This window comes from Hemiscyllium ocellatum, chromosome 1 (assembly GCF_020745735.1).
Source record: "Hemiscyllium ocellatum isolate sHemOce1 chromosome 1, sHemOce1.pat.X.cur, whole genome shotgun sequence".
NCBI lineage: Eukaryota > Metazoa > Chordata > Chondrichthyes > Orectolobiformes > Hemiscylliidae > Hemiscyllium > Hemiscyllium ocellatum.
The window spans coordinates 63103679-63125444 of NC_083401.1; the positions used below are offsets into that span (position 1 = coordinate 63103679).

The following is a 21766-nucleotide window of genomic DNA, read 5'->3' on the forward strand; positions in this document are numbered from 1 at the left end:
ACACTACGGGCAATTTAGCATGGCCAATTCACCTGACCCGCACATCTTTGGACTGTGTGAGGAAACCGGAGCACCCGGAGGAAACCCACACAGACACGGGGAGAACGTGCAAACTCCACACAGTCAGTCGCCTGAGGCGGGAATTGAACCCAGGTCCCTGGCACTGTGAGGCAGCAGTGCTAACCACTGTGCCACCGTAGGTTGGAAGAGATGCAGATATGCCTTTGTCTCACCTGGAAGGACTGTGTGGGGCCCTGGATGGAGGTGAGGTGGGTGGTATACTGGCAGGTTTTGCATTTTTTCTGGTTGCAAGTGAAGATACCTGGAGTCTTGGGGGAAGGGGGGAGGATTGGGAGAGTGGTGCAAACTAATGACTGTCAAAGAGAGCTATCCTTGTGGAAGGCAGAGAGGGTTGGGGAGGGGAAGATGTTCTTGGTAGTGGAGTAAATTTGGAGTTGGCCGAAGTGTTTAAGGATGATGCATTGGATGTGGAGACTGGTGGGGTGGTAGGTGAGGACAAGGGGGACTATGTCTTTATTGCATTGGGGGGAGTTTAGAGCAGTGGAGCAGAGAATGGAGGCGGTGTGGTGGAGGGAGGAAAAGCACGTTGTTCAAAATGGCTGGATATCTGGGATGCTTGTGAGTGGAATGTCTCCTTGTCTGAGCAGATGCTGGGGTGGCAGTGGAATTGGGAGAATGGGATGGAGTTCTTGCAGGGTACTGGGCGGGAGGTGTAGTCCTGGTAGTTATGGCCTAGCAGGCTACTCAATTCAAGGGACAATTAGGACTGAGCAATAAATGCAGGTCTTGTCTGCTATTCCCACCTCCAATATAAAAATAAAGGCTTAAAAACATTGGCACCAAATGGCTGCTACCTTTTGTTCATAAGACATAACATATCGACTGATGGAGCTGACTATTCTCTCATTTGCCTGCCTGCTCCCATTTTGAGATACTCCTGATGTCAAAATGGGTCTCTCTGGATTTCTCATCTGAATCTGACATAAATCTCACTATATCTGACATTGTTCAGTCCCCTTTAAGCTTCTGCCCACTGTTCTTTTCTTGCCATTGACTGCTCTTGTAAATTATATGATCAGTTATAAATTAACACAGCACAGTGTCTTAGTAGTTAGCACTGCTACCTCACAGCACCAGGGACCCTGGTTTGATTCCAGCCTTGGATGACTGTTTGTGTAGAGTTTACACGTACTACCCGTGCCTGCATGGGTTTCCTCCAACAGTCCAAAGATGTGCAGGCTAGGTGGATTAACCATGGGAATGCATTGTTACAGGGATAGGGCAGGATGGTGGGTCTGGGTGTGTCTGGATGGGTCAGAAGAAACCCAGCAGACCATCAGACAGACAGTTGCACCAACACTAAGAGGAAGGAGGAAGGGAACACCCTCAACACACAGGGAAAGAAAGTACTAGAAGGACTCAGAAAAGGCAGAAACATTGTAATCCTAACTGCAGACAAAGGGCGAATGACCATCATCCTAAACAGAACACAATGCATTGAAAAGGTGAACTCACTGCTCACAGATACTGACACTTATCGACAGGTGACAATAAACCTGACTCCACAGCTAGAAAACTATATCACAGCTAATTTGAAGAAGCTTCATAAATCAGACCAAAATAACAAGACATCTCCAGAAAATGAAACGTGATGGATCCAACACACCCCACTTCTACAGATTACCTAAGATACATAAACTAAATGCTCCCCTCAGACCCTTTGTCTCACTCCCTGGCACACTGACATATAGACTAGCAAAGGAACTCCATCGAAAACTGAAATACCTAGTAAAAGACTCATGCCACTCCATCCACTCCACACAAGAATTCCTGAACATCATCAAAGACACCAAAATAGAAGAGGATGGAATAATGGCCTCCTTTGACATAACAGGCCTATTCACATCCATTAACATTAGCCTGGCCAAAGAAACACTGACCTCATTATTAGACAAACCAAGGACACAAACACCAGACAGCACAAACATCATCAGCAACGACAGCATCCTCAAGTTAGTAGACCTGTGCCTCACCATCCACTTCACCATCAATGACAAGACCTACAAATAAATCATTGGAACACCCATGGGATCAATATCAGGGTTCTTAGCAGAAACAGTAATGCAGAGACACGAACAAACAGCCCTCACCATTATCCAACCCAAACTTAGGGTCTCCTACAAGGATGACATCTTTATCATCACAAAACAGAATAAATTAGAGGAAACCTACAACATCATCAACCAGATCCTTATTGGCATAAATTTCACAAAAGAGGAGGAGAACAACAGCAGGCTCCCCTTCCTAGATGTCATAGTGGAACAAACAGTTAATGGAGAACTGCAGATCAATGTCCACAGGAAAGCAACACACAGACCAGATACTTAACTACAGAAGCAATCATTCCAACATCCACAAATGGAGCTGTATCAGGACATTAGTTAAACAGACCACAACATACTGCAGCACTCAGGAACTATGAACAGCAGAAGAAAAATACCGATGCAGCGTATTCAAGAAGAATAGGTACCCAATAAACACATCCGCCGATTCTTAAACAACAAACCCAAACAAGTAGACACAACATGCCCAGAGGCGCTAGCCACACTACCATACATCAAAGATGTCTCAGAGGTGACTATCAGACTACTCCAAACCCTTAGCATCATGGTAGCCCACAAACCTACCAACACATGAAACAGCTACTGACGAACCTACAAGGCCCTGTACCAACAACCAGCAAAACAAATGTCATTTACAAAATACCCTGCAAGGACTGTAACACTACATCGGACAGACAGGCAGAAAACTAGCCATCAGGATACGCAAACACCAACTAGCCACCAAAAGACATGACCAGCTATCACCAGTATCCTTTCACACAGGGGAAGAAGGACACCACTTCAACTGAAACAACACATCTACCCTGAGACAGGCTAAACAGAGAGATGCATGGGATACCTAAAGGCCTGGCATTCAAACCAGAACTCCATCAATAAACACATTGATTTGGACCCCATTCATCAACCTTTAAGAAGAAGAACTGGAAATGATATAACCAACCTAACTGACCAAGACAGATAAACAGAAAGCAGGACAGAACACCAGCACTTCACTGGATGTTCACAAATGATGTTAGCTAGTATGGTGACAAAATGTCTGAAAACAAACTTGCCAGCTCAGCGAGCAAACTTACAAACTGGATTCTATGATGATTGAAGTTTGCAGTGCCACCAGAAAATATTTCCCCAATACATTTGGTATTAATCATGTGGTATTTACAACTTGGAAACATGCTATTTAACCCAAGAAGGCCCTGGTAGGTATTTATCCATCATGTGAACATTAGTATGAATTCCATGCTTCTACACTGTTTATTGTGCTTTCCTTCAATCGCTACAATAATTCAGTCTTAAATGACAACAGATTCTTTGCTTCAACACTGCACTAATAAATTCCAAAACCCAATTATTCTACTCTCTGTAAAAGTGCTTTTTGCCCACATTTATTCCAATTAAATTTATGCCTCAGAATAGTATTTGTTCCTCTGTTCATCAAACAATGTCTTTGTACATAAATCTCGAATTTCTGAGCAACCAAGAATATGGAACCCTGACACCCTTCTTTTAATGTTCTAGCTTGTTTCTGTTGTGTCTTTTCCTCAAATAAGTCACAGCAGGTGGCAGACTGCCAGTGCCGGCATGAAATGGCTGAACAATCTTAGTGGAATGTGTACTCTTGCACAAATATAATCATAGACGAAGACTGTAAAGATACATTAATGACTTGGATACAGGAATAAAAGGGTCTCTTGCCAAATTTGTGGATGAGCTGCAAATGTGTTGCTGGTCAAAGCACAGCAGGCCAGGCAGCATCTCAGGAATAGAGAATTCGAAGTTTCGAGCATAAGCCCTTCATCAGGAATCATTTGTGGATGAGACAAAAATAGGTGGGATGGTAAATTGTAATGTGGAAATAAGTACCTTACAAATGGATGTAGATAGGTGAGGAGAGTGGTCCAAAATGTGGCAGATGGAGTTTACTGTGGATAAGTGTGAGGTCATTCAATTTGGGAAAAATGGGAAGGCGCCCTATTATCTAAATGGAGAGAGACTTCAGAGTGCTCTGATGCAGTGGGATCTGGGTGTCCTTATTCATGAGTCACAGAAAACTAGCATGCAGCTATAGCCAATAATAAAGAAAGTGAATGGAATGTTGGCTTTTATAACTAAAGAAATAGAATGTAAAGGTAAGGGAGTATTGTTGCAACTATACAAGGTATTGGTGAGACCTTGCCTGGAATATTGTGCACAGTTTTGGCCCCCTTATTTGAGGAATAAATAAGGCATTGGAGGCAGTTCAGAGGATGTTCACTACCTTGATCCCAGAGATGAGAGGTTTGTCATCTGAAGAGAGATTAAACAGTTTAGGCCTATACTCTCTGGAATTTAGAAGAATGAGGGGAGTTCAAACTGAGGTGTTCAAGATGATAAAAGGTATGGATAAAGTAGAGGTGGAGTGGATGCTTCCTCTTGTGAGGCATTCTAGGATGAGAGGTCATAGTTTTAGGAAAAGGGGTAGCAAATTAAAACAGAGTTGAGGAGAAAGTACTTCTCCCAAAGGGTTGTGAATCTGTGGAATTTGCTTCCCCAAAGTGTGGAGGATGCTGTGACACTGAGTAAATTAAGGAGGAGTTAGACAGATTTTTAATTGGCGATGGGTTAAAGGGTTATGGGGCAAAGGCAGGAAAATAGGGGTGAGGAGCATATCAGCCATGATTGATTGGCGGAGCAGACTCAATGGGCTGAATTACCTATTCTGTTGCTATATCGTATGAAGTTATGAAAATTGTCCATCTAACCTTTTCAGAGTAGCACAGACAAAATAAGAAAATAAAGTCGCAAATTTCAGAAATAGATCAGTTGTGTGCACTTCATCTCACGTGAACAAGTGCATTTCCCAGACTGCGGTATTTTGAAGTCTTTCAATGGATGTTGCTGTCAGATTTTCAACTTCTGAGGAAATAACAGCTATTTTGATTCTTAACGTCATGCAAAACAATCACACCTTTTCATTAGTTAACGATGATTAAAAGCTTCTTGTAAGTATTGTATAAACTGTCATATCAAGAAATCATCTAATCTCCATGAGGTTCAGTGAGTTTTCTTCCATTGCAACCTTCCCGAATGTGCTCAATATCAAGGTGTCATGTCCCGGTGTGCCCCATTTGTCAGATTGCTAGCCTGATTCACCCAATCACAACAGGTTATAGGCTGATGTACTAACCACTGCCAGGCCATCCTGGGATTCTTGATGCCAGCACCACATTTAAAAGACTGTTGTGCTGCAAGTCCATTGCTGGCACTTTGTAGCTGTCCTGCACGGCTGGGCATGGCAGACAAGGCAAAATTGGTGCTGCATTTTGAAGGTAAGGTCCTGCTGGTTGGGGCAGTACAGAGTAGGGCTGCCTTTTTCTCCAGGACTGGTAGAGGAAGTCATGCTACCAAACCCTACCAGGTTGCCCTTTAAGTCAGTGTGGGTTCCCACCATCTAGAGAAATGTTTGGCAGCAGAGAAAGCAGATCAATAACCTCTCTGCTGTGTAGAGTGGCTGCCACTATCTTCTCTCTGCTATCTCATACTCTCTCACTCTTTGCTACCCTGCAGCATTAACCCTGCATGCCCTCTGTGTTGCCTACTCACTCTGTTTAGGTACAGCACCACGTCACTCCCACCTGCGCTAGCACAACAACTGTGTCACCCATTTTTCCACCTACTGCCCAGTGGTTAGCACTGCTGCCTCACAGTGCCAGAGACCCGGGTTCAATTCCTGCCTCAGATGATTGTCTGTATGGAGTTTGTACATTCTCCCTGTGTCTGTGTGGGTTTTCTCCAGGTGTTCCGGTTTCCTTCCACAGTCCAAAAATGTGCAGGTTAGGTGAATTGCCCGTGCTAAATTGTCCGTAGTGTTAGGTGAAAGGGTAAATGTAGGGGAATGGGTCTGGGTGGGTGCGCTTCGGCGGGTCGGTGTGGACTTGCAGGGTAGCAGGGTACTTTTTCCAGTTAGTAATCTAATCTAAAAAAGGGCTGAGAGAGCCAGGACAGGTGATGGGTGCCCAGCATTTGGTTCCTCGCCCTCGAAAGAAAGAGGATTTTGTTTCTCATTGGTGTGGATTGGAACCAGTCCCATCCAAGTCCCAGCAACTAAGCATGAAACAATGTCTCCAGTTGTGATGCTGTCTCATTACCATCGCTATCAATGTAATATTGTTATTATTATGCCACACCTTGGCCATGACACATGGTCTCTTTGTTTCCTGCAGATACCAGTGGGATCTCCATGCTCTCTCATTGCAACACATCCCCTCCTCACCCTTTGAGGAAGATATCTCTGTGGAAGTACCAGCAGGGTTGCTTTCTGTACCCTCCCCCAACTCCACCCAGCTGCTCTGACACTGACACCTCAGTGAGTATTGTCATGAGGTTAGAATCGGGCGCACCTGATGGCAAGCACTTCACTGCGATGTCTCCACAGCTGGTTCAGGAAGAAATGGACAACTTGGTTTGCACTCAGAGGATTACCAGAGACCAGGCACCTTCTGAGCACCAGACAGGAGGGGACCCTAAGGTATGGGCACTTGGTGACTTTATTGACCTGTACAGGAGCAGCAAGAGCACTGGGAAACCTGATACAAAGGTTGCAGAGCTGCTGTGGTACAGTTGGGACTCTGCTGCCTCAGGCACATTAATATCTCTCTGTCTCAGAGTCTGCTTGATACACACATGAGCCTGCACTCCATCGCTTTAACCATTGATACAAGCAATGGGGTGGGGTGGGAGGGGGGCTGCAGGGAGGTAAGGAACTTTTACCTCACTCCAGATGTTGTCTCCTACAAGGAGATGGGCAGCACCTGTCAGCACCAAACCAGAGGAAAACCCACATTAGGCCCACCCCTCAGAGATCTCCTCTCAGGACAGTGCAGTGGTAGTCAAACCTTCCACCTCTACCCCACTTGCCATCCTCAGCCCTGTGGGAGGCAGACCCTGCCTCTGGCCAGCATGTAGTCAATGTGTTTGGGCCCTCTACAGAAAATATGCCTTGGGGCTCCCTGATCAAACCTTCAAGACCATGGGATCCACTGGACCTCACCTGTGGAACCCTGGGGTGCACTGAGAAACACATTTTCACATTTGTTAATATATGTTGATTTTTCTTTATCAGCTGCGCAAGCTAATGTCTGTCCAGCCCAACTACAACATTGAGAGCATAGAGTGTGGCCATCTTTAACACTGAATGCTGTTACATGGTCCAAGGCGTGAAGTGAGCAGCTCTTGCACCAATTACAGATGATTTTTACTTTGGCAACCAGGTTCAATCTGTCCATCTGTCAATCAGGGTGCTTGGAGGAATCAGACCAGGAGGAGGGGGACAGGGTGACCAATTTTTCCTGCAATGGTACAAAGGGTGGGATTGACTATGCTGAAATTTGGTGGTAGAGAGGTTAATGACGATGAAGGAGCAGGAGAGATAGTGATGTACCTCAGTGAGTGAATAGGCTGTGCAGAGGGCAGCAATGAGGTAGATGCTCTGGTGGCATAGCCTCCTTTGCTGATCAACTCAATAAAGCTGTGCCCTATTCTCCACCACTCCATGCATGAGAACCTTACCTCTGTGAAATGAGGAGCTAATTTGTCTCTTGGGGCCATGTCCTCAATGATTATGGTGGGGCCACACACCATGACAGGCAGTTCCTGGCTAGCAGTGCCTGAAATGTGGAGCTGGGTTTAAATATAATGTCAGTGATGTGGACTGCAAATATCCCTGGCAGTGGTGAGCACTTCGACCACTGCTGCCACAAGATTCCATGACAAGCGCACTGTGGATGCCAGTGACAATAATTAATGATATACAGACTGGAAGATTGCATGAGCAAAGTGGCTACAGCTCCCACAGATCAGGCACTATGAATCTCACTTGAGAAAACACTATGCAAAAAGAATGTGAAAATTCAGCCAAAGTGAAGTATTCATTTTCGTCTATGAAGATTATTTTGGTTCACCATCTGACTAAACTTTGCTGCTAGCTATTGATAAGGTTTGGCATGTAATTTCCCATCAGTGTGTCAACAATTTCATCAGACGAACGAAATGCAGGATGTAGATAAAAGAGCTACAATAGTGGGACTAGAGAATGGCATTTAAAATAAAAACAAGTTGTCTGTAAAAAGAAGTGAGTGGTTATGTTGAAGTAAAAATGTTGTAATTAATTCTTGTTCTAAACAATTGAGATGTACAGAACACGCAATCAATTCTGTGGAAATTATAACATTAATAAGATTCATGCATGATTGTTGAATGATTTAGAGGTAAAATTCGATATAAAAATGAGGTAACATCAAACTGCATAGAATTTGACGTAAGCCACTTCTCTGAGATAGACCTGGAGTTCAAGTCAGAATATTTTGAGCATAGGAATGTTCGGAAGTGATAGACAGACAAAGACTAACCAGCACATCAAGTGTATTCCATGTATTTATGACTTTCATCATAATATTGTGTGGAATATTAAGGTTAACGGTTGCTTTTTAAAAAAAATAGTTGATTAGCTTTTGCATTTAATTTGAAAAGAAAGTTATAATTAGAGGGGTTCAAATGGATACAATGACCATGAGGAATAGAACAGAGAAAGTAGCCACAGATATCAGCCGATAGTACTTAGGGATATAAGGTGGGAATCCCATTCTGGGGTCAGAACCCCAGTGTTGTCACTATTTTATGTCCATGTCACACCATGTCAGCTTGCACATGCATCATGTAAATCAGCTGATTGGCCTTGTGTTGTATTCACTGTTCAATGATTGGTAGTGCACTTGGGAACGAGATGCCCATTAGACACACCATGTCCAATGTAAAGTGCAAGCAGTGGTCATTGCTGATGAGATGGAGGAAAATGTGGAGCAAAGAGCAGTGAAAGAGAAGGCTCACCCCATAGCAGCAACCTCCACCCCTCCACCCAACCCCACACCACTAACACCATCCACCCCTCACCCCACTCCTCTATTTTTTGAGGCATTGCTAGAAGCACTGACAGAGAGACAAACCATTCTGTTCTGGGCAAGAAACATCAGAAAACTTACAAGACTTACTAAGAGTGCATGCTGGAAATGGCTAATGTGGGCAAGTACAAGGGGAATACTGAGGAGGTGCAGTTATGGAAATGCTTCAATGACCTTCTCAGATTTGGAACAGGCAGTCCGAGGATAATTCCAGATTCAATGCCTCCAGGTCAGCAGGCCTAAGAGGACTGAGGGGTGACCTTATAGGCAAGCTATTTTCCCTGGGATGGGAGAATCCAGAACTAGAGGGCATAGGTTTAGGGTGAGAGGGGGAAACTTCAAAAAGGACCTAAGGGGCCAATTTTTAATGCAGAGGGTGTTGCGTGTATGGAATGAGATGCCAGAGGAAGTGGTGGAGGCTGGTACAGTTACACCATTTAAAATGCATCTGGATGAGTATATCAATAGCAAGGGTTTAGAGGGATATGGGCTACATGCTGGAAAATGAGACTAGATTAGTTTAGGTTATCTGGTCAGCATGGACGAATTGGACCGAAGGGTCTGTTTCCATGCTAACCATCTCTATGACTTTATGACTCTAAGCAGATATGTTTACTGAAACATCCAGCAAACATTGGAGCTGTTAGAAATGGGAGTTTTGGATTGGGGTCACGTTCACCAATTTTAGAGATTTTGGATTCTTTATGACTCTGTGAAATATAGACGGTTAGGCACCATTTTTTGTTCTCTACAGAAAGAATAGATCTGCTGAGTATTCCTAGCCTTTTCTAATTTAAAAATATGTAATTGGCTGTAAAATGCTTTCAGGTATTCTGTGGGTTAGCAAACAGCTGTACAGATGCGAGCAATTTGAAATGGGCTTATGAAAAATATAAATAAATCAGTCATATTATTTCTGTCCATGTTATTGCTGTCTGTTTGCATGAGCAGCAGACCTACTTATATTTACACCCTCTTTTCTCATTTTCTTTCACTTCCCATCTTCTGATCAATAGAATACATGTCTGCACACTAAAAGATATCAATTCATGAATGTGGTTTATTATTCAATATCGGAGAAATAGCAGTTCATGTTTTTTCTTTCATAACGTTAGTGCATCCAGACTGAATACTGCAACTGATAATGGGCTGAAGAAAATTGCTTGAGTTGCTGTGTGGCCACATCATAAATATGTCTATAAGGAATGCACTAATTTTGCTGTTTTGCAACGTGACCACAAAAGCTGCTCCGCAGCCCTAAAATGTGATGTTTCTCTTCAAACTAGATCATTCAGAACGAAAGGAGTTGAGATAGATGTCATTGGTCCTTTTAAGGGAATGTTGAAAGTTGAAAAAGTAACCATCCTGTAGAGAACAACCAAGACAGTGAGCTTAGTCTTGGATTGTTTTAACACAGACATTCACCCAGGTGACCCAAGACCTCCAGGGTTGTTCCAGAAATGTTGGCAGTTTTTTTAATGAGCATGGATTAAAAACTCAAAATGTGGAAGCGAAGTAGTTTAAACTTAGCCGGACTCTACCATTTGCAAACTGCAGAGTGGAACAAACAGTGTTCCTGCAGATAGGCCTCAGGGAATCAACCACCACCACCACCACAACATCCCCTCCCCCCCCACCCTCCCCACCTTGCTCGCTAAAAGCAGGCAGGCCTGCAATTGCTAATGTCCACATTGTTTCAGAAAGAACTGTTGTTGCTACTTCCCAGGATCAATATTAACCACCCTGAACCCCTCGATTAGATTCCAGTCTGTGACTCCCTCCCATTTTTTATTATTCTGTAAATAAACCACCCCAAACCCCCCTCGCTAAAGGAATGTTACACAGACTTGGTGGCACTCAGCTCAGTAGAAGGCCAGAGGCATAGTGTGCCACAGATAGCACTCTACAGTTGAAGGTTTGTGACCTCCAAATATGGAAAGTAGTCACCACTTTGGATCTTCTTGCCAACGACTGGTCCTAGTTTAGGCATAGGCCACGAAATCTTCCGAGAAGGGACAAGAGCAAAGGGTGAAAGGGACAACCTGGAGCCCAAACTCATTCTATTTTTGCACCTTCTTTGACAATGTCTCTTCTGGGTGGCACGGTGGCACAGTGGTTAGCACTGCTGCCTCACAGCGCCAGAGACCCGGGTTCAATTCCCGCCTCAGGCGACTGACTGTGGAGTTTGCACATTCTCCCCGTGTCTGCATGGGTTTTCTTCGGGTGCTCCGGTTTCCTCCCACAGTCCAAAAATGTGCAGGCTAGGTGGATTGGCCATGCTAAATTTCCCGTAGTGTTCCCATCATGTTAGGTGAAGGATAAATGTAGGGGAATGGGTCTGGGTGGGTTGCGCTCTGGCGGGTCGGTTTGGACTTGTTGGGCTGAATGGCCTGTTTCCAAACTGTAAGTAATCTAAGTAATCTAATCTAAAATACCTTTGGATAATGGCCGAACTGCACAGCATCTCAAGCACCTTGTACCTCATGGTGAGCATTATCAGACTGACCAGACCCAGAAGACCACCTTCATGAGATGAACTGAACACCAGATCCAGACCTAAATCAAGGACCGCAGATCCTAAGACATTAGCCAACACTCAAAGGCTGAGGAACAATCTGTGCTGGCCTTATTGACCAGGTATTACCAGTCTTTTTAGACAAAAATACAATTACAATGTTAGGTACGTGTAGAGAATGCTTGGAGGCGCTTGTCAGAAATAAATAGCTAGTGTAGATTTGAGACTGGTTACTTCAAGATTACAGAGTGTTTGCTGAAGAGTCCCATGAAGTGTTGACAGAGTTTCATAGAGTTTATTTAAAGTGCACTAGTAGAGACTGGAAAATATTGATTTCCTTGATAAGATGTTCAATAAAGTTGTGTCGGATCTTCCCCGACTCTTGTCCGTTTTGTGAATCTCACTGCATAATGTGCCTGAGATATAAAGGGTTACTGTAAACTGAATATGGATATGAACAGCCTTTACAGTCACGTGCACTTAAACGAGTGTAGTGAGAAGTTTGTAATGTCGCCTTTCGGCGCCATTTTAGGTACAGGGTACCTAAGTACGGCTACTTTAAATGTTGTTACAGAATTGAAATAATACAAAATGTTGGTGAGGGTTGGGGAAGGACAACCGCAGTCTCTTGCCCAAAATGTTGACTCTCCTGCTTCTCTGATGCTGCCTGACCTGCTGTGCTTTTTCCAGCGCTACATTTTATCATCTGGGAAAAAAGAAAGTAAAAGGAAAAGGCACAGGCAAGCAGAGGAGTTCTGCTGGAGTGTCTTACTCTGTTGCAATCGATCAAGGTTAGTCAAGATATATCTACCGAACTTCTCCTTTACAAAACATAAACAATAGTCTTCAAAAGAGTGCCTCATGGAGCACTCTGATAAGGACTGTCATGGATCTTTGACACAGTGATTTTATTACAATGTATGCAGTACAATACATGACACACAAATACAGGAGGAATTTGTAAATGTGGAAGGATTACTAAAATGTTGACCCCATCACTCCCAAACCTCACATTGCCTTTGAGTGTAGCACATTGACAAATAGTGAGAGGAAAGCAGCTCTGTGTCCTTGCGCAGCCATGGAGGATCATCCTTGTGAATTGTGACCTGCAGCAGTTACTTTGAAGGTTCCTTGTAATCCCTTCTACTTCACAAAGATGACTACGATCAATTTGTAAAGACTAGTGACATGGTCAAGGTAACTTGTGGGCAGGATTTGTACTCAACATAAATGGTCACTGCACACAGTTCACATGGATAATACAGATGCAGTTCACAGAGAATACAGTCCAATGATGTGCAGGTTAGGTGGCTTGGACATACTAAATTGCCTGTAACATCCAAGGATGTGTAGGCTAGCTGGATTAGCCATGGAAATGCAGGATTACAGAGATAGGGCAAAGGGGTTGGTCTGAATAGGATGCTCTTCAGAGGGTCTACATGGAATCAATAGGCTGAATGGCCTGCTCCCACACTGTCGGGATTATATGATCTTGGATGTCTTTAACCTATCCTGTGCAAGTGCCAGATTAATCCAATTACCCCTTAAAGAGACTTCCTATGTTTACAAGTAGAACTCACAACCTCAGACAAAAGATAAAGCACTTAATCCACCCACTCCGAATATGGTGGCAGCTATTTTAAATTTGCATTGTGCACTTGGGATTCACATGAGGATGAAGGAGGACACAGGCAATGCTTCAAAGAGTGGCTAGCAGGCTCAACCTGTCAATCTAGGTGACCACCCCTGTCTGAAATAACTCCACAGAGACTGGGTATCCTGCCACCAAGCCACCCTTTATTTAAACATGAACAGCTCTTGACTGTAGTATTGCCTCATTCAAAGTCAGGCCCAAAAGTGACCGTACTCCTGACATCTTTTGCAACAGATTTTAAAACTTTGGTTTTCCCTTTGCTTTTCAATTCAGTTACAAGTGCCAATAGTGTTACCGCTATCCACTCTGACCAGATACCTCACAATTTTTAAATCTTCTATCAAATCACCTATTAGCCTTCTCTTCTCCAAAGAAAACTGTCCCAAACACTCTAATCTTTGCTCATAATTGAAGTTTCTCATCCATGGAACCATTCTCATAAACTTCTTCTTTACTCACCCCAATATATTTAGGTCCTTGTATTGTGTGGCACCTAGAACAACACTGCACTCCAGCTGAGGTCCAACCAGTATCTTATATACATGGATGGAGGACTGGCTGACAAGCAGAAGGCAGAGAGTAGGGATAAAGGAGTCTTTTTCAGGATGGGCAGCCAGTGAATAGTAGAGTTCAGTAGGGATTCACATTCTACATTAATGATCTGGATGAAGGAACTGAAGACATTGTTGCTCAGCTTACAGATGGCACAAAGATGGGTGGAGAGACAGAAGTGGGGAGGCTGCAGAAGGACTTGGACAAGCTGGGAGACTGAGCAAACAAGCAACAGATGGAATACACTGTGAGGAAGTGTGAGGTTATACACTTTGGAAGGAGGAATAGAGGCACAGACTATTTTCAAAATGGAGAAAGGCTTCAGAAATTTGAAGCACAAAAAGACTTGGAAGTCCTAGTTCAGGATTCTCTGAAGGTTAATATGCAGGTTTAGCTGGTGGTTAGCAAGGTAAATGCAGTGAACACATTCACTTCAAGATGACTAGAATACAAGATGTACTGCTGAGGCTATAGAAGGCTCTGGTGTATTATACTTGGAATATTATGAGCAGTTTTGGGCCACATATTCAAGGAAGGATGTGTTGGCCTTGGAGGGGGTCCAGAGGAGGTTTACAAGAATGGTTCTGGGCATAAAGGGCTTGTCATATGAGGAGAGGTAAGAACTTGGATCTGTACTCAATGAGTTGAAGGAGTGGAAGGGATCTGACTGAAACTTACAAAATATTGAGAGACCTTGATAAGAGTGAAGATAGAGAAGATGTATTAATTAGTTAGAGAGGCTAGGATTCAAGGGTACTTCCTCAGAGTGAAGGGATGACCTTTCAGAAGTGCGATGAGGAGGAATTACTTCAGCCAGAGGGTGGTGACTCTGTGAAAACTATTGCCATAAAAGACTGTGGAGGCCAAGTCATTGAGTCTATCGAAGACAGAAGTAGATAGGTTCATAGTAATGGGATCAAAGGCAAGAAGACTGGAGAATGTGGATGAGAAACATGTCGCTCATGATTGAATGGCAGACCATATTCGATGGGCTGAGTGGCCTCATTGTATTCCTATATCTTATTGTATGCATAGTTCCAGGTTTACACTCTACCACTGTATATTGTGTCTTATCTCAACTTAATCGAAGTTACATAAAACACACTAAACCATGAAGTACAACAATATAATCCTATATTCCTGATGAAGGGCTTTTGCCCCAAATGTTGATTTCAGCACCACTAATCCAAAATCTATTTATTGATTATTATTTTGATTAATTACAGGGATGTGATCATTTATTATTATGTAACACCTTATGGATCATCTGACATGAATCAATGACATGCCAAAAATGAGTACTCGTGATAGGAACGTGCTGCCCGTGTAATATAATATTTTGTTTTTGAAAGAATTGTAACAATGGAGTCCTCATATTATGAAAATGACTCTGCTTTTATTATTCATAACAGTGTTCTTAAGAAGATTGTAGCCGATTTGCTTTCTACTGCAAATGAGATTGTCAAATGAACAGATTTCTTATTGAAAGATGCTTCCAAAATAACCAAAACTTTAGACAAATAATGTCTAGTCTCCTTATTTTATATATAGAGATAAAGTCATTTAAAGTTTGACCCAAGATGTTTGACTTTAGAGCTGTCAGTCAAAAGCAAGAATGTGACTGTAGCCACAGGCTGTTTTTAGACTAAAGTCCATGGTCCTGGGTTACACCCACATGGCCAATTAACATCTTAAATGTAAACAAACACTGCAGACTTTACATTGCTATACTACCTCACTAATCCAATTGAATTGAATTGAACCCTTTTTTGGGTTCTTTCTGATTAAAATTCAAAGAGGTGTAGAGATACAAGAGCAAATATTTCAAACAAGTATTTCTTTGCATTAGAAACCAACCAGGAAACCAATTTTTTTTATTGAATGTACATTCTCTTATAGAAATGTGCTTTCTCACAATTTTCTCCTAAACTTTGCTACAATTTCAGATTAATGTCTAAAATTAGAGAGATTTGTTGGCCCATTTTCCTGAAATGTTTCAATGTTATTCTATTCATAAAATGGTGAAATGTTTCCAGTCATAATGTCAAATTTTATAAAAATTATACAGTGTTTTTCTTCCCCCACCCCCAGCAAGCCAAAAAATAATCATAGAATTTGTTAATTTTATCTTTGAAATGATATGTGGCTGGCCATTTCTAAATATTTAGCCAAGGACTCAATTGCCAAAAAATTCACACAACTCTCGGTTCTATGTGTTCGTTTTTCATCCTTGTGTAGGCCTCATTAAATAAACCAGTCACTGCTGCAGTATGTGCCAAGGACATGGGGCTGGTTCCAGGACATGGGGCTGTTTGAGGACACACCACAATTATCTAAAAGATAGTATATTTTGAGACCTAGTTTAAAGCAGAATAAATTACTAAGGATGTCTTGTTTGAGCCAAAAAAATTATACATTTCTTACTGATATCACTTTAAAATTTTAAGGTAAATAAATATTCCCTGTGCTAATCTTGTTTTCGTGTCACTCTCTGATGGTTTGTGAAACCTTGTTTTTGCAACCACAGCTAGGAATGAGTCTTTCTGTACCTTATGGTTATTTTAGTTAAAATGTTTCCACTTTAATGAAACCTTACGTTTCCAGCAGCATTACTCTAGTGTTCGGAAAAGATTCTGAGTATGCAACGGCCGACAAGCTCCAGTAGCCTTGCTGTAAATAACAGTCATTTTCTTCAGCAATTTAAAATGTAATGCTTCCAGATGCATGCAAGTTGCCTAAATAGCATTCCACAAAGTAATTGTACAGTGACTAACTTAAAGCCCATGAACATTGCAATAATTAGTTTAAATGAGTCTCTAATAGGTTAGCCTGGAGGAAAGGTTTCATATGAAGATGAACTCATGAATAACATTCTTATATTCTTGAATGTATCATGATAATAATTGATTATCTACTTAGACTGCAATGAGGGTTTTAACACTATTAAAATTGAATTCAAAATACCTTGATAGATCTTGTTTATCATATTAAGTTCATACCTTGTACTTTGCTCCTAATAGTTATTGTATTAAATAAAATTACAGTAATTCTCATTAACACATTTTTACTTATTCACACACCAGAATTCTTTGTGTTGTGTTTAGTATTTGAGTATTGTTACATCTGATTAGTACTAACAGAAACTCATAATTAATATAAATTGTTATATTTTGATGCTGGCATGACCACAAGACGTTATTAAATGTAATACCAACTGGGGAAACATTTTTAATACTTTAATTAGAAACAACACTTGTTGCAGTGAGAATAAATAATGACAAATAATTGTGTTAAAGGTGAATAACTTGCAGTGAGGTTTTTGCAACTTTGTACAAGCAAGAATCAAGAATTGCAACATGTCATTCATTTCAAAATCAAGTGGTATAGAAAAAATGCATATAGAAAAAATACATCTCTCCTCCAACATCTTATGTCATTCTACTCATTGCTGTATCTCAGATTTATCAAATGGTATTTTAAATGCCATGACACTGTCAATATTTATTGCACTAGATGGCAGTACATTCCATAAGTTGTTAAGTTGAAATGTGAAAAGGTTATTCAATAAATTCACATTAACTTATAATGTCTTCATCTTTTAAAATAAGTGCATTGTTTCTCCTTTTCTGCTTTCATAAAATCCCTGCTACACTTGTTCATCCTTATCTGTTCATCCTAATTTTATTGATTTGCTTTAAAATATTGCATTTGAACCCTTTACTAGCCAGTGGACAACTTCTCAAAATCAAATTCATGAATTATTTTCTTACAGTTGACAACTAGATTGGTAACCCTTTACAGATTTTCACTTACCTGCAGACAAATGCTTAATTCTGTATTAAGGATTCTCAACAAATCACATTTAGAGCTTACCTTCAGCCCTACACTCTCCCATTTATAGACCAGAGTATATAGATTTCCCTAGTATTGCTAGTATTTGAAGATTAAACATGCAATTTTTAAAAAAAATATTCTGACTGTGTAATAAAAATCCTCCTTCCTTTATATTTTGACAAATTCTGTAGATATTGTTTAAAGCATTTACATGTTACACACTCGCTGCTTATTTCTTTGTTGGTTTTCATTATACCTGACCCATTTTATAACCATACAATATCATAAATTCAAAATTGTTTGAATCTAAAGGCAGCAAATAGCTTCATAAAGTCTGAAACAGGCCATTCAGCCCAATTGTTTTATGCTGGATTTTATGAGCCACACAAGCCTCTTCCTTCATTTTACGTTAACTGTATATTCTTCTATTACTTTCTTCCATATGTGTTTGCTTAGCTTCCCTTTAAATGCATCTATGCTACTCCTCCCAACTTGTCAATTAAGCAAGGCCTTAGGGCACACTATGCAGTGTCCTTGCCTCTGAGCCAGAAGGTTCAAATCTCACTTCAGAAACCTCATGGTCATAGAAGATGTAATTATAATATGACCGAGCTGGTCAATTACCCACCCATAAAATTCCATGGCAGAGTGGGTGAACCTCTCGGTCAGCAATACTCTTCAAGCTTTACAACTGGCAACCTGTGCCAGGTAAAACTAGCAATAGAAAATGTATGTGCGAGTGTTTTGTCTGCCCCATATGCCAGTAGTCATGGGGAGAGACTCAAGCAAGCCTATTAGGTAGTCAGGTTCATATTCACACTTGAAACAAATTACACACACAGAATAGCAGTAGCCTACATTAATTTAAAATGGTGCTAAATAAAATAAATTAAAATTTGAGCTTTCAAGAAAAAACAGGGACAACACAAGGTGCTGGCCTAAAAAAACCTCTGGAGAAACAGACATTGCTGATGTCAGCTAACCCCATGCACTCAACTCAGAGGAATATTCAGAGGACAACACAATGAAGTTCACATCTGTCAGAAGATCCACGGAAACATAAAACATCCGCTGCTCCAAAACGAAGGAAGAAGTTACACCTCAAGGTAATGGTCTATGGATGCAATCTTAAGTCAGAATTTAGCTGGTGGGTGCTCAGGCATCGAGGAGTGCATGAGTCAAAACCAGAAATTCCTTGTACAGAAAGAGAAAACACAAGCAGTGCATTAATTCAGGGTAAGGGCTGGAATTTTTGAGAAAGTTATAGTTCTGATTAGGTGCCACCATGATAGCGCACCGATATCACAAAATAAATTTGATAGAATATAACTAAGAGGGTCGTGTAAAAAGCTTATATTTTCTAGGAGTGGAAAGTTTGAAAAATTGTTGACCCAGCTATTTAAAGCAGGTAAGTGGTTTGTACAATTTAAAGATGTTTGCAATTCTAACACCAATATTCTTTTGGGAAAGGAGAATGTAGCAAGGCCCTGAAGAATGGGAAAGCCCTCCATTTTGGCTGCTTAACCTCCACTATAACCGCAAATCATGGGAAAATCCTCGAGTACAGCAGCGAAGTGTGGGAAAATGACTATTACTGTTGAATAAAAATATTTATGTAAGTTAAAATACTTAATTACAGTAGGGAGCTTTGGTACAAGAAATAATATTGCCAGAAGCATTTCATTTCAAAAATTGGCCAAATAGATCACAAAATTAGACATCTTGAAGAATACAATTCTTGAGGTATAGAATTGTTTCTCAGTTGCCTTGTTAGACAGAAACTGAAAAACAAATATACTTCTGTATATAACCAGGGTAAATGAAATTTTGAAAGCCTTTAGACTTTAGAACCTATGAAATTCTTCAAGGGCAAGATTCAATAGAAAAGTACAGCATCAAAGTGAAACCTTAGATGATTTAATCACTGATCTTTATAGGCTACTGGAGAGATTCAACTATGGTAACCTAAATTCACGATTCATAAGAATCCAGATTGTTGTAGGCATTACTCATGATCCTTTTTCAGATTTATTAACAAATACATGACTTTAGAGAAAACCATTCAGATGTTAAGTGAAGCAGAGTTCCAGAAGGAAACAAGATTCATCTTAAAAGAGAAGATAAATCTTGGCATAGGATATCTGCAGAATCTATTCATTTCTTTTTGTGCAAAGACATAAATGACATACTAAGTAAGCCAATGCAGCAGGCAGGACAGAAACTTTGCTAACTCAGTGGAGCAAAGAAACCTCAAAGGTACAAATAATGTCAAACTTTTAAAACTGCATACCTTTACTGTAAGAAATCAGATTACTTTCAGAAAATATGCTGAAGCAGGACCCAACCACCGATAAGCAAATGACTAAAAAAATTGATCATGCAAAAAAAAATGAGGTAGGACAATCTCCAGTAAAAGAGAAATCCAAAATTTTCCTTGGTAAAATCAATGTCCCAGACCAAATATTTTGGCATGTAAGCATTTATATCAATAGGCAGCGCACAAACTCCAAATCAGTCATGGGAGCATGTAATTTAACATGATCATACAGAGAGTCCTGGTTGACAAAACACTGCTAACGGAGAACCAACTACTGATCTGAGTCAAATCATAGCCCAGTGTACAAGTGGTAATGACAAATTCAAGTCTAATATCAGGTGCCAGCCTTATTAATCTGGGACAGGTTCAACCAAAATATCTGATCTTACCACTTTCAATGGTAATCTGAAACAGCAATAAAGATTACAACCTCAAATTATCTTCAGATTAACAGGGTGAGCAAAGTGATTTCAATAAGAATTCAATCACTGAGAGGGACAGAGACCATCTAAAATATTAAAGAAATTGGGATAAGTATTTTACCTACTTCAATACAAATCTATGTGTGGTTGTTAAGACCAACTCTTCTACTTTTTCTGTATTTTTAATTGTGGATGTAATGATAAACCAACTGGTTTAAAGCCCAAGGATGGCTGAAGGATGCTACATATTTTTAAAGCAATTAACCTGACACTCATTGTAAGCACAGTTTACACAGTTACATGTTCAAGCAGTGGTAAAAGCATGGTTGCAGCCAAACTGGAACTAATGAGTTGTGTACAGTCAAAGGTTTGATTGTTAAAATTGGCTGATTCATTTGTGCTATCCAGACATTTTTGACAAAAGCCTTCTGCTTGGTTCTCAGGTAGCTGACAGCCTGGGGCTGTGAACAAGAGACAGAGAAGCCCTTAATTCTCCATCAGCTCAGAAGCTTTCCCTTTTCTATGCAGTGAAATCCACTTTAAACCTGAAGAAATAAATTCATATTTAATTCAGCAGTTGATGTAAATTTTAATTGCTAAACAAATCTCCCTCTACTTCTTGCAAAATAAAGAAAGCATCAAGAGAGGAATGACCAAGAGACAACACAAGAATCATGAGTCATTTCAGGAAGCACTGAACTGCCATCCCAATCCTTCCTCTATCTATAGTGGTTGTATGTCTGTGTGTGTATGTATGTGTATATGCTGTGTTTCTAAATGCATTAGATTTTTAATTAGTAGTTACATGCCAATAGTTCATAATTGTTTCCTTGTAACTAAAGTGTAATGACTTGTAATAAATTGCAATTGTTGTTAAATATAGAAACCTGGTCTGTATTTTCTGTCAACCTGAGTCTAAAAGACAGGTACATTTGGGGAACTCTGTGTACATTTTCAAATCTTTGAACTGTAACAATTCTGAGAATAGCAAGGTTTGATTTCCAGCTCAACAGACCAGTGAGGCTTGACAATGAATGAGACAAAAGATTGGTGCGTACCACTCCATGGAAAACCCCAATAAATTGTGTAAGGACCCAAGATATAGCGAAGAAAAATAGTCACTTGCTGTAACAAGCACCACACCAACAATGATAAATAATAAAGCCATTTGCAAAAGAAATATAAGAGGTTAAATATTCTTCCATTTAAGAGGAGACCCCAGACTTCTGTAGGAAGGCAACCCAAGTCAATTATCTTTGACCTAACAAACTACTGCCCTTCTATCTCCAAAAGGAAGGTATTCAAGGAGGTTAGTGGTATCTCTAGTAAAACTCATGGAGTCTCATTTTGTAAAGTCAAGACTTGGGGAAGATAAAGTAGTGGCAAATGTAATCAT

General features: G+C 40.8%; 1 long non-coding RNA gene across 1 annotated transcript in view; it reads left to right on the plus strand.

Annotated features, from left to right (window-relative positions):
• Positions 1-20912, plus strand: part of LOC132818698 (uncharacterized) — a 105539-nt gene extending 84627 nt beyond the window's left edge. The window contains exons 2-3 of the long non-coding RNA XR_009645013.1: positions 6344-6648; positions 20814-20912. This is a non-coding gene — a long non-coding RNA (uncharacterized LOC132818698). The remainder of the gene's footprint in view (positions 1-6343; positions 6649-20813) is intronic.
• Positions 20913-21766: the final 854 nt, after the last annotated feature.